General features: G+C 39.7%; 1 protein-coding gene across 1 annotated transcript in view; it reads right to left on the bottom strand.

Moving 5' to 3' along the window:
• Positions 1–13,746, bottom strand: part of LOC137084567 (NACHT, LRR and PYD domains-containing protein 12-like) — a gene marked incomplete at its 5' end in the record, with an annotated part of 382,843 nt that overhangs the window by 116,991 nt on the left and 252,106 nt on the right. The window lies entirely within an intron of this gene.

Genomic DNA, 13,746 nt, shown 5'->3' on the forward strand with positions numbered 1-13,746 from the left:
GACAAAACATTCGGGGCTAAAGCCCCATTAGCCGCCATGGTTCTTGCTGCACAAACTGCCACAGACTTTTAAAAAGGATTGCAGTTCTTGAAACAAAGTTATTTGTGGAACCACCAAACCGGACGAATCACACAGCAGAGCTTCATCACGAACGTCCTCTGCACACAGCCGGTGAGTCCCATAAATTTAGTGCTACTCAACAGATAGAGAAACAAGAAACTGATCAACACACTAATCGATGGCACAAACAGGGGGCAAGACCCAAACGCACTCGAGACATCAGATTGTCACGAGCTTCATATATTGCTGCCGTTGCATGCTCTACCCCAGACACAAGGATTGCAAACTCTAGTTTCCGACCACCATCGATACATCTCGAAAACAGATTTGAAGTATTAATGAATGTGGGTGAGGAATCCCCACACGTGATGAATATGATCGAACACAGATTGCATCAGCCCGCAGCTAACACTAATGCTAACAGGCGCTCAAGGTCGAGCAGACAGCGGCCCTCAGCTCAGAGCACAGCCGAGCCAAGGACTCTGATAGTGGGTGACTCTACAGTCAGAAACATTTGCAGCAGAGATACAACTACATGCTGCCTTCCACAAGCAACCATTTCTGATGTAAACAGGGAAATTGAGAACATTCTGATGAAACATAAGACTGCAAATCAACTAATCATTCATGTGGGGAAGAACGATATTCAGAGAGAGCAGTCAGAACTCATGAAGTCGGACTTCAATGAACTTTTTGAAACACTTAGAAAACTGAAAGTTCAGTCGTTCATCAGTGGACCACTGCCAGCAAGAGGAACAAATAGATTTTCACGGTTGCTTGGGCTTAATACATGGCTGCAAAAAACCTGTAACATGAATGGAGTGAACTTCATTGATAACTTCAATCTCTTCTGGAGTCAGAGACAACTGTTTACATCAAATGGCCACCACCCAAACAAACTTGGTGCAAGAGTGCTAAAGGACAATATTTATTTTTCCCTTCATCATCCTTCAGCTGTGTGTTTTAACCCACTCAACCTGATACAGAGTATGGATGACCACAGGACTTCATTTCAGCTCCTGAATGGACACTCGGCTGACACATCCCACAAGGACAATGAGAACTCCACACAGCCACAGCAATTGCTCATGGACACACTCCCAGCTGAGCCCTGCCCACAGAGCTCACTACAGACAGACTGTGAAGGATTAGAACTGCTCCAAGATTCAGCACCCAAAGATGACTTTCTTGAAAATGGACAGCAAAGCCAGGACAACATACTTCAACTTCCGATAACACCAGAGCAACAGCCCCTCTCACCAGACATGTCATTCCTCTCTCCAGCATCCCCGCATCTGGGCTTCTCAGAGAAAATGGAGGAACTGATTTTTGTTGGAACTAGACTATCACACTCAATTGCTGCGAGCCCCCAGATATCAACCAAAAAGCGTCAAGCCCCACAACCACCAAAGCCTGTGGGCCCAGCTCCCCCTCCTCCTGTGAGATTTCTTCGGTCACAACGCCAGGGCCCACACCCTCCTCCATCTGTTGTAGGTGAACCAAAAACAACTGATTCCAGCTCTCAGTGATGTGTTTTGGGTCCCCGCTATGATAACAGTACCTTTATCAAATGTTTACAAAACAAGTGGGAACCCAGTGTGCCTGCCTCTTTCTCTATCTCTGTTCTGTTACGTGAAGGAAAGTCTAAGGCCTTGTCAGGCCGTTTAACAAACCAATATAATCTGCTGCCTGTTACCTGTCAAACTAAGACTAATGTGGGTGAAAAAATTAATACTGTTAAGTTAGCACTTTTAAACATCTGTTCACTTAAGAACAAATCATTCCTAGTCAGCGACTTAATAACCACAAACAACCTTGATTTTTTGCTTCTAAATGAAACGTGGTTAGAAGAAAACTGTAGTGCAACAGTCCTCAATGAAGCAGCCCCTCCTAATTTTACTTTTATGAGTGTTTGCAGAGCAGTTAGGAGAGGTGGGGGTGTTGCTGCTCTTTTTAAAGATTTCTATCAATGTAAGCAAGTATCATTTGGTGATTATTTGTTTATAGAATATCTGGGTATTTTGTTAAAAGGTTCTCCACGCATCCTGCTTATCATTGTTTACAGGCCTCCAAAGTACTCTCCAGCCTTTATTGAGGAATTTACAGAACTGTTATCAATAATTTCCTCAGAGTTTGACTGTTTTGCTATTGCTGGGGATTTTAACATTCACATAGATAATATTGAATCCAGTACAACAAAAGAGCTCATGACTGTTCTTAACACTTTTGATTTGACACAGCATGTAAATGGACCCACACACAATCGTGGACACACTCTAGATTTACTTATCAGTAAGGGTCTAAACATTTCATCGATTGTTATTAAGGATATGGCACTGTCTGATCATTTCTGTATTTTCTTTGACATATCAATCACTCCTGCCATTGAAGCTAGATCTGTCTCTGTCAAAAAGAGATGCTTAAATGAGAACACTAATGTGCTGTTTATGAAGGCTTTATCTCTAAAACCAAGCATATCTGCAGACTCTGTTGATTTTCTCCTTGACTCCTTTAACTCAAAAGTTAAGAGTGTAATGGATGATATTGCCCCTCTGAAAGTCAGGAAAAAGAGTGGCAAACAAAAGGCACCATGGAGAAACTCAACAGCAGTTCAAATAATGAAAAGACAATGCAGAAAATCTGAACGAAAGTGGCGGAAGACAAAACTTGTAGTCCATTATAACGTCTATAAAGACAGCCTTCATGCTTTCAATGTTGAACTAGGCAAAGCTAGACAGACCTTCTTCTCAAATATTATAAACAAACACATAAACAACACGCGCACTCTTTTTGCTACTGTCGAGAGACTAACAAACCCCCCGAGTCACATTCCCAGAGAAATGCTCTCAGACAGTAAATGCAGTGAGTTTGCTTCCTTCTTCTCAGAGAAGATCAAAAATATCAGAAAGGCGATCAGCACATCCTCTAGTTGCTCTGGGGTCAGTCAGATCAGACCAAACCCTTGGAAAATTACCATGTCTGATTTCGAAACAATTGACGGTAAAATTTTAGAAGACACAGTACAGCATCTTAAAACATCAACCTGCACCCTTGACGCACTCCCCACTTCTTTTTTCAAAAGTGTGTTTAACTGTTTGGAAGCAGATCTCCTAGAAGTGGTGAACTCCTCACTTCTCTACGGGACTTTTCCAACCGCCCTTAAAACTGCAATAGTTAAGCCTCTTCTGAAAAAGAGAAATCTAGATAACTCCATACTGAGCAACTACAGACCAATCTCAAATCTCCCCTTCATAGGCAAAATCATCGAAAAAGTTGTTTTCAATCAACTAAACAAATTCTTAAACTCAAACGGATTCTTTGACAATTTTCAATCTGGTTTCCGACGGCATCACAGCACAGAGACAGCGCTCATAAAGATTATAAATGATATTTGCTTAAATACTGATACAGGCAAAACATCAATTCTGGTTCTACTCGATCTCAGTGCTGCATTCGACACTGTTGACCACAACATACTTCTAGACAGGCTGGAAAACTGGGTCGGGCTTTCTGGGATGGTCCTCAGATGGTTCAGATCATACTTAGAAGGAAGAGGTTATTATGTGAGTATAGGAGACCATAAGTCTGAGAGGACGTCCATGACATGCGGAGTCCCACAAGGGTCAATTCTAGCACCTCTCCTGTTTAACCTGTATATGCTGCCACTGAGCCAAATAATGAAAAAGAACAATATTTCTTACCACAGCTATGCTGACGACACCCAGCTCTACTTAGCACTGTCACCTAATGACTACAGCCCCATTGACTCGCTGTGCAAATGCATTGATGAAGTTAACGACTGGATGTGCCAAAACTATCTTCAGTTAAACAAAGACAAAACTGAAATCATTACATTTGGAAACAAAGATGAAATTCTCAAGGTGAACGCGTATCTTGAGGCTAAAGGCCTGATAACAAAAAATCAAGTCAGGAATCTTGGTGTAATTTTGGAGTCAGACCTGAGTTTCAGTAGTCATGTCAAAGCAATAACTAAATCAGCATACTATCATCTGAAAAATATTGCAAGGATTAGATGTTTTGTCTCCAGGCAAGACTTAGAGAAACTGGTTCACGCTTTCATCACCAGTAGGGTGGACTATTGTAATGGACTTCTCACTGGCCTTCCCAAAAAGACCATTAGACAGCTGCAGCTCATACAGAATGCTGCTGCCAGGATTCTGAGCAGAACCAGAAAATATGACCATATCACACCAGTCCTCAGGTCTTTACACTGGCTTCCAGTTACATTTAGAATCGATTTTAAAGTACTATTACTTGTTTATACATCACTCAATGAGCTAGGACCTCAATACATCGCAGATATGCTGATTAAATACAAACCCAACAGATCACTCAGATCAGCAGGATCAAGTCAGTTAGAAATACCAAGAGTTCACTCAAAGCAAGGAGAGTCTGCCTTTAGCTATTATGCCAGCCGTAGTTGGAACCGGCTTCCTGAACAGATCAGATGTGCTCCAACAGTAGCCACATTCAAATCCAGACTCAAAACACATCTGTTCAGCTGTGCATTTACTGAATGAGCACTGTGCCACTGTACGTCCGACTGATTGCACCTTATCTATGCATCATTTTTTAAATAATTTTTTATAACTGTTTTAGTTTACCTGTTCTTTTCTTTGGTTATCATCATTTTATTACTTTTAAGTCTCTTTACATTGTATTCTTTTTCTTATGCATTTTTTAGCCCTATTTTAATTCCTTTCTATGTAAAGCACTTTGAATTGCCATTGTGTATGAAATGTGCTATATAAATAAACTTGCCTTGCCTTGCCTTGACTGTAGAGTCACCCACTATCAGAGTCCTTGGCTCGGCTGCGCTCTGAGCTGAGGGCCGCTCTCTGCTCGACCTTGATCGCCTGTTAGCATTAGTGTTAGCTGTGGGCTGATGCAATCTGTGTTCGATCACATTCATCACGTTTTGGGATTCATCACCCTCATTCATTAATACTTCAAATCTGTTTTCGAGATGTATCGATGGTGGTCGGAAACTAGTGTTTGCAATCCTTGTGTCTGGGGTAGAGCATGCTACTGCAGCAATATATGAAGCTCGTGACAATCTGACGTCTCGAGATGTGTTTTGGGTTCCCGCTATGATAACAGTAACTTTATCAAATGTTTACAAAACAAGGGGGAACCTAGTGTGCCTGCCTCTTTCTCTATCTCTGTTCTGTTACGTGAAAGAAAGTCTAAGGCCTTGTCAGGCCATTTAATAAACCAATATAATCTGCTGCCTGTTACCTGTCAAAATAGGATTAATGTGGAGGAAAAAAATGATTACTGTTAAGTTAGCGCTTTTAAACATCTGTTCACTTAAGAACAAATCATTTCTAGTCAATGACCTAATAACCACTAACAACCTAGATTTTCTGCTTTTAAATGAAACGTGGCTAGAAGAAAACTGTAGTGCAACAGTCCTCAATGAAGCAGCCCCTCCTAACTTTACTTTTATGAGTGTCTGCAGAGCTGTTAGGAGAGGTGGGGGTGTTGCTTACATTGATCGAAATCTTTAAAAAGAGCAGCAAGTATCATTTGGTGACTATTTGTCTCTAGAATATCTGGGTATTGTGTTAAAAGGTTCTCCACGCATCCTGCTTATCATTATTTACAGGCCTCCAAAGTACTCTCCAGCCTTTATTGAGGAATTTACAGAACTGTTATCAATAATTTCCTCAGAGTTTGTCTGTTTTGCTATTGCTGGGGATTTTAACATTCACATAGACAATATTGAATCCAGTACAACAAAAGAGTTCATGACTGTTCTTAACACTTTTGATTTGACACAGCATGTAAATGGACCCACACACAATCGTGGACACACTCTAGATTTGCTTATCAGTAAGGGTCTAAACATTTCATCAATTGTTATTAAGGATGGGGCACTGTCTGATCATTTCTGTATTTTCTTTGATATATCAATCTCTCCTGCCATTGAAGCTAGATCTGTCTCTGTCAAAAAGAGATGCTTAAATGAGAACACTAATGTGCTGTTTATGAAGGCTTTATCTCAATCAACAGAGTCTGCAGATATACTTGGTGTTATTCTCCTTGAATCCTTTAACTCAAAGGTTAAGAGTGTAATTGATGATATTGCTCCTCTAAAAGTCAGGAAAAAGAGTACCAAACAAAAAGCACCTTGGAGAAACTCAACAGCAATACAAATAATGAAAAGACAATGAAGAAAATCTGAACGCATGTGGCGGAAGACAAAACTTGTAGTCCATTATAACATCTATAAAGACACCCTTCATGCTTTCAATGTTGAACTAGGCAAAGCTAGACAGACCTTCTTCTCAAATATTATAAACAGAAACATAAACAACACGCGCACTCTTTTTGCTACTGTCGAGAGACTAACAAACCCCCCGAGTCACATTCCCAGAGAAATGCTCTCAGACAGTAAATGCAGTGAGTTTGCTTCCTACTTCTCCGTGAAAATCAATAATATCAGAAAGGTGATCAGCACATCCTCTAGTTGCTCTGGGGCCAGTCAGATCATACCAAACCCTCGGAAAATTACCATGTCAGATTTCGACGCTATTGACTGCAAAATTTTAGAAGACAGTACAGCATCTTAAAACATCAAACTGTGCCCTAGACACACTCCCCACTTCTTTCATCAAAAGTGTGTTTAACTGTTTAGAAGCAGATCTCCTAGACGTGGTAAACTCCTCACTTCTCTATGGGACTTTTCCAACCGCCCTTAAAACTGCAATAGTTAAGCCTCTTCTGAAAAAGAGAAATCTGGATAACTCCATACTGAGCAACTACAGACCAATCTCAAATCTCCCCTTCATAGGCAAAATCATTGAAAAAGTTGTTTTTAATCAGTTGAACAAATTCTTACGCTCAAATGGATACTTTGACAATTTTCAATCTGGTTTCCGTCCACATTACAGTACAGAGACAGCGCTCAAAGATTATAAATGATATTCGCTTAAAAACTGATACAGGCAAAACATCAATTCTGGTACAACTGGATCTCAGTGCTGCATTCGACACTGTTGACCACACCATACTTCTAGACAGGCTGGAAAACTGGGTTGGGCTTTCTGGAATGGTCCTCAAATGGTTCAGGTCATACTTAGAAGGGAGAGGTTATTATGTGAGTATAGGAGACCATAAGTCTGAGTGGACATCCATGACATGCGGAGTCCCACAAGGGTCCATTCTTGCACCACTCCTGTTTAACCTGTATATGCTGCCACTGAGCCAAATAATGAAAAATAACAATATTTCTTACCACAGCTATGCTGACGACACCCAGCTCTACTTAACACTGTCACCTAATGACTACAGCCCCATTGACTCCCTGTGCAAATGCATTGATGAAGTTAACAACTGGATGTGCCAAAACTATCTTCAGTTAAACAAAGATAAACCCAAATCACTACATTTGGAAACAAAGATGAAATTCCCAAGGTGAACGCATATCTTGAGGCTAAAGGCCTGATAACAAAAAATCAAGTCAGGAATCTTGGAGTGATTTTAGAGTCAGACCTGAGTTTCAGTAGTCATGTCAAAGCAATAACTAAATCAGCATACTATTATCTGAAAAATATTGAAAGGATTTGATGTTTTGTCTCCAGGCAAGACTTAGAGGAACTGGTTCATGCTTTCATCACCAGTAGGGTGGACTATTGTAATGGCCTTCTCACTGGCCTTCCTAAAAAGACCATTAGACAGCTGCAGCTCATACAGAACGCTGCTGCCAGGATTGTGAGCAGAACCAGAAAATATGACCATATCACACCAGTCCTCAGGTCTTTACACTGGCTTCCAGTTACATTTAGGATCGATTTTAAAGTACTATTACTTGTTTATAAATCACTCAATGAGCTAGGACCTCAATACATCGCAGATATGCTGATTAAATACAAACCCAACAGATCACTCAGATCAGCAGGATCAAGTCAGTTAGAAATACCAAGAGTTCACTCAAAGCAAGGAGAGTCTGCCTTTAGCTATTATGCCAGCCGTAGTTGGAACCGGCTTCCTGAACAGATCATATGTGCTCCAACAGTAGCCACATTCAAATCCAGACTCAAAACACATCTGTTCAGCTGAGCATTTACTGAATGAGCTCTGAGCACTGTATGTCCGACTGATTGCTTCCTATCTTATCTCTTTATTCTTTTTATAATTGTTTTAGTTTACCTTTGTTCTTATCTCTGGTTATTGTTTATTTTATATGTTCTTTTGAGTTAAATATGACGAGTGAAAACTGGGTTTGATGGAAATAGTAAGTTTGACAATAAGGTTTGAGTATGTGTAAATCTGTGGAGGGTATGATGAGTGAGTATGGGTTTAACAAGAAGGTTTCTGAGTAAAAATCAGGGAAGAGTGATCAAAATGGATGTTATGAACGTGTTTGAGAAAGAAATGAATGAGAGGTGTTCTAATAAAGATGGTACATGTATGTAGGCTGTAAACTGAAGAATGTTTATTTTTATATCAGACCGTTATTGTGGATCTTGCGTTTCCAAATGTTGCAGTTCGAGCTTCATGTAAATCAGGGGCGGGTCTTAGCATCACCATTGGTCCACTAGCTCTAGATTGGAAGCTCATCCCGTAGCCAATCAATCAAAGAGGGAAGTTGACGTCACAGAGTCTCGTCTAGAGTCGTGCCGCTCAGTTCAGCCAGCTGCTGTTGACTTCAGCTACGAGTATAACGCGCTCTCTATCACTGTATCGGCAAGGAAATGCATTATTTTATTGTTATGAATATAATCTTAGGAATCTATTATTTTGTATTATAGATGTTTTAGGGGGTTTCTCACAATTAAAGCACTCAAATGGAAGTGATCATGACTGGGTGCTTACAGACGCGGGTCGCTCAGTTCAGCCAGCCGAGTTCTCTAACACCAGTGGTGGAGGAAGTACTGAATCTCTCTCATTAAATCAGTGTGTCACAGGGAAAAATTTACAAAATCTACATAAATTAATTATACTGCTAAATTAATATAATTTTTGTTTAAATTCTGAGTAATGACTTTATGTAATTTCAGTGCATAATGCCATTAATGAAACTGGAATAGGCCTATTAATTTAAATATCAAAATGAAAACAGAGTTTAAACTTGTTTGTACTTCATTAATTTTCTCACTCTTTTCTCACTTTTTGCGTTCATTTTTATTTCATGTCGCTGTACATACTCGTTTATTGTATAGGACAGTGTAAACAGCTCAATAACCCTTTTATTTAAATAGGTTTAAGAGAATGCTTTCTATAGTTGAACTGAGCGGCCAGCCAAGCGTCAGTAATGCTGCCTTCATTTGCTATCGGACATTTTTATAATTCTGACTTCTGAAGTCATGATTAGGAGATCATTGCATTCAAGTTTCAAAATGTACAATTTTTACCTAGGAAACTCCGAGAGCACATGAAGGCAGCATAAGTAGCCAGTCATGATCACGTTCATTTGATTGTGAGAAACCCCCTAAAACATCTATACGAAATAATAGATTCCTAAGATTATATTCATAACAATAAAATAATGCATTTCCTTGCCGATACAGTGATAGAGAGCGCGTTATACTCGTAGCTGAAGTCAACAGCAGCTGGCTGAACTGAGCGGCACAACTCTAGACGAGACTCTGTGACGTCAACTTCCCTCTTTGACTGATTGGCTACGGGATGAGCTGTCAATCTAGAGCTAGTGGACCAATGGTGATGCTAAGACCCGCCCCTGATTTACATGAAGCTCGAACTGCAACATTTGGAAACGCAAGCGCAGAATGCAAAAACGAGCAAAGGAGAAAAGAGCACAGACATACAAAAAATGAAAATAAGTGCAGAAAACATGATTTTGTTTGCGATTCAGACAATTTTGAATTCGTGATTCAGTTTTCAGCAATATAATTTTAAACCTTCTTAAATGTTTGACTCACGCTTATTATTTGTATTTCTATGACCGCATTGTTTGTGATTGTGCATTGATTTTTAAATTTTGTGCATTATATTTTCACATGTGTTTTAAAAATTTTGATTCATGCTTATTATTTTTTTATGCTTGACTGCAAATCAGTCGGCGGGAATTTGAGCCCATAGTCCGGGTAAACACTATGTTAAACTATCTGATTATTTTTATTAATAGACTGAAACTTACAGGATCTGAACTTGTTACACTGCTGTATATTAATAACAATTTCATTAAAAAATCTAATACTATAAGCATAACTTTTATAGAGATGATATACCTGAGATCAGGCCGTTTGTCTCCACTCTTAAACTCTATTGGCGGACCCATAGAGCAGTCACTCTTCATAGACACACAGCTGGACTCTGGGTTTGAGCTCTTCTGCTGGACTGAACTGGAACAGAGAACAGATTCAGTTTAATCCTTTAGATTACTGGGATCATTCTTTAGGAGAGGAACCAAAAAAAATGTGTGCGTGTCCTTGTTTATATTACATTGTTAGGACCAGCCAGCGGTCCCCACTTTTCAAAAGGCTTATAAATCATACAGGAGGAGTTTTTTGAGAAAGTAAAGATGCAGAATATTTCCTATGATGGGTAGGTTTAGGGGTAGTGTGTGTGTGTGTGTGATTTTTTTTATGATGTAACACTATTTAACACTGTTTGTTGTGTACCTGCATCCTGGAGAGAAATCTCCACCTGTGGATCCTTGTGGATCAGCCATGATGAAGCTGCAGGAGAATCTGATGAGTTTGATCTCCTCCACTGACTCTGAATGAACAAACATCACACACTAAATTAAATGATTACATTAAACGTCCTTCATCATTTATCTGAACACATCTGGAGTGTGTGAGGAAAGGATCCCGTGACGTGTGAACTTAAGTTCAGACATAGGTCCTATTTAAACACACACTGATTGAACATGTTCGGTCAAACCAGGGCCGTGCACGATCCACTGCCCCTCTTGCCCCCTTCTCTCCCTCACCCCTAGAGGATTCCCATAAAAGTATTTTTTCCGCTAAAACCCACTCTGTGTTTTCCCACTCGCTCCGCAGCATCGCTCACAGTCTGTGGCAGTGGCTGCTCTTTGTGTCTCTTTCCAAAATGCCGCCCCATTAACAGGTAGATTACAAACTACACATTTTTGTTTAAACTGACAAACATTAACAAGCCCTTTGTCTCAAATTATATTCAATAAATGTAGCGAATCAGAATAAACTTTTTGGAAGTATACAACAATAAATTAGCACTTAAGAGAAACAATTGTAGTATGATTGTAATAAGGTTTATTCGTTATTCCACATTAAGATAAACTCAATCCCCTTACTGCGCCACTGATTCAAAATGTCGGCCCTGGAAAACAAACCCGACCAACGCCAACAGGACAAAACCCAACAAACGCGTGAAATGGCCAATACAACACATCAGCTGTTAAACCTCTGAAGAATCACAGACATCACCAAACACAAAAGAAACATTATAGTAAAAGAAACCCTTCATTAAAGATTTCATATCAAACAAACAATCACTCAAAATGTCCTCCAGAGATTCATATTAATATGAGGAAGTCACACACATGAACACTCACCTCGATCAAACTTTTACAAGATACAGCTTCTCCAATCCTCCAGCTTTAACATCAGAAAGATACACGGACATTCCTGATTAAACTCTGATAAACGTTTCTATTAAACTCTTTAAAGCTCTGTTTTCCCCGTATCGTATTCGTGTTTTACCTGCTTAAAATGGCGGCAAGCCAACAGGTGAGCTCCAGCTTACTTTCACTTTGCATTTGTGACGAAAGTAAACAGACACGCGCGTTCACGAGAGCACCACGGCGCATGCGCGAGAGCAGACGTTGTTGCGTGAACGTGGAGATTAATGAATAAAGAGGTAAATTAGTTTTGCATGAGCACTCGCGTTGCTTTGTTTGTTTTAATCGTTTCTTTCGTTCATATAGTTTTGTACTTGTTTTATTTATTCCTCAATTTGTTCATGACTATTCGAATTCATTCTGCTCTTTTTCAGTTAATTTTTATGTGTCATTTAAAAAGTTTTATTGCCTACAATTTAATCGTTTATGCATGAGTTATGATAACTTCCGTCGGATGCGTTTTATTGCTCTTATTAGGGCATGAAAAACAAGCCCTGAGCTGCAGGAGAATCTGATGAGTTTGATCTCCTCCACTGACTCTGAATGAACAAACATCACACACTAAATTAAATGATTACATTAAACATCCTTCATCATTCATCTGAACACATCTGGAGTGTGTGAGGAAAGGATCCCGTGATGTGTGAACTTAAGCTCAGACATAGGTCCTATTCACACACACACTGATTGAACATGTTTGGTCGAACCAGCGCCGTGCCACTACCCCTCTTGACCCCCTTCTCTCCCTCACCACTAGGGCAGGGGTTCTCAAACCTGTCCTGGGGACCCCCAACCAGTACACATTTTGCATGTCTCCCTCATCAAACACACCTGATTCAACTCATCAGCTCATAGAGACTCTAAGATTTGAATTGTGTGTCTGATGAGGGAGACATGCAAAATGTGCAGTGGTGAGGGGTCCCCAGGACAGGTTTGAGAACCACTGCCCTAGAGGATTCCCATAAAAGTATTTTTTCCGCTAAAACCCACTCTGTGTTTTCTCACTCGCTCCGCAGCATCGCTCACAGTCTGTGGCAGTGGCTGCTCTTTGTGTCTCTCTACTCCAAAATGCCGCCCCATTAACAGGTAGATTACAAACTACACATTTTTGTTTAAACTGACAAACATTAACAATCCCTTTGTCTCAAATTACATTCAATAAATGTAGCGAATCAGAATAAACTTTTTGGAAGTATACAACAATATAAATTTAATTAGCACTTAAGAGGAACAATTGTATTATGATTGTAATAAGGTTTATTTGTTATTCCACATTAAGATAAGTACTCAATCCCCTTACTGCGCCACTGATTCAAAATGTCGGCCCTGGAAAACAAACCCGACCAACGCCAACAGGACAAAACCCAACAAACGCGTGAAATGGCCAATACAACACATCAGCTGTTAAACCTCTGAAGAATCACAGACATCACCAAACACTAAAGAAACATTATAGTAAAAGAACACATTTGTTAAAGATTTCATATCAAACAAACAATCACTCAAAATGTTCTACAGAGATTCATATTAATATGAGGAAGTCACACACATGAACACTCACCTCGATCAAACTTTTACAAGATACAGCTTCTCCAATCCTCCAGCTTTAACATCAGAAAGATACACGGACATTCCTGATTAAACTCTGATAAACGTTTCTATTAAACTCTTTATAGCTCTGTTTTCCCCGTATCGTATTCGTGTTTTACCTGCTTAAAATGGCGGAAGTCGACAGGTGAGCTCCAGCTTACTTTCACTTTGCATTTGTGACGAAAGTAAACAGACACGCGCGTTCACGAGAGCACCACGGCGCATGCGCGAGAGCAGACGTTGTTGCGTGAACGCAGAGATTAATGAATAAAGTGGTAAATTAGTTTTGCGTGAGCACTCGCGTTGCTTTGTTTGTTTTAATCTTTTCTTTCGTTCATATAGTTTTGTGCTTGTTTTATTTATTCCTCAATTTGTTCATTCTCTCGGTCTTTTGTACTTTCTCTCTTTTTTATTGTTCTATTCTCAAATTTATTCTGCTCTTTTTCAGTTAGTTTATCTGTCATTTATAATGTTTTATTGCCTATAATTTAATCGTTTATGCA

This window comes from Pseudorasbora parva, chromosome 8 (assembly GCF_024679245.1).
Source record: "Pseudorasbora parva isolate DD20220531a chromosome 8, ASM2467924v1, whole genome shotgun sequence".
Classification (NCBI taxonomy): domain Eukaryota; kingdom Metazoa; phylum Chordata; class Actinopteri; order Cypriniformes; family Gobionidae; genus Pseudorasbora; species Pseudorasbora parva.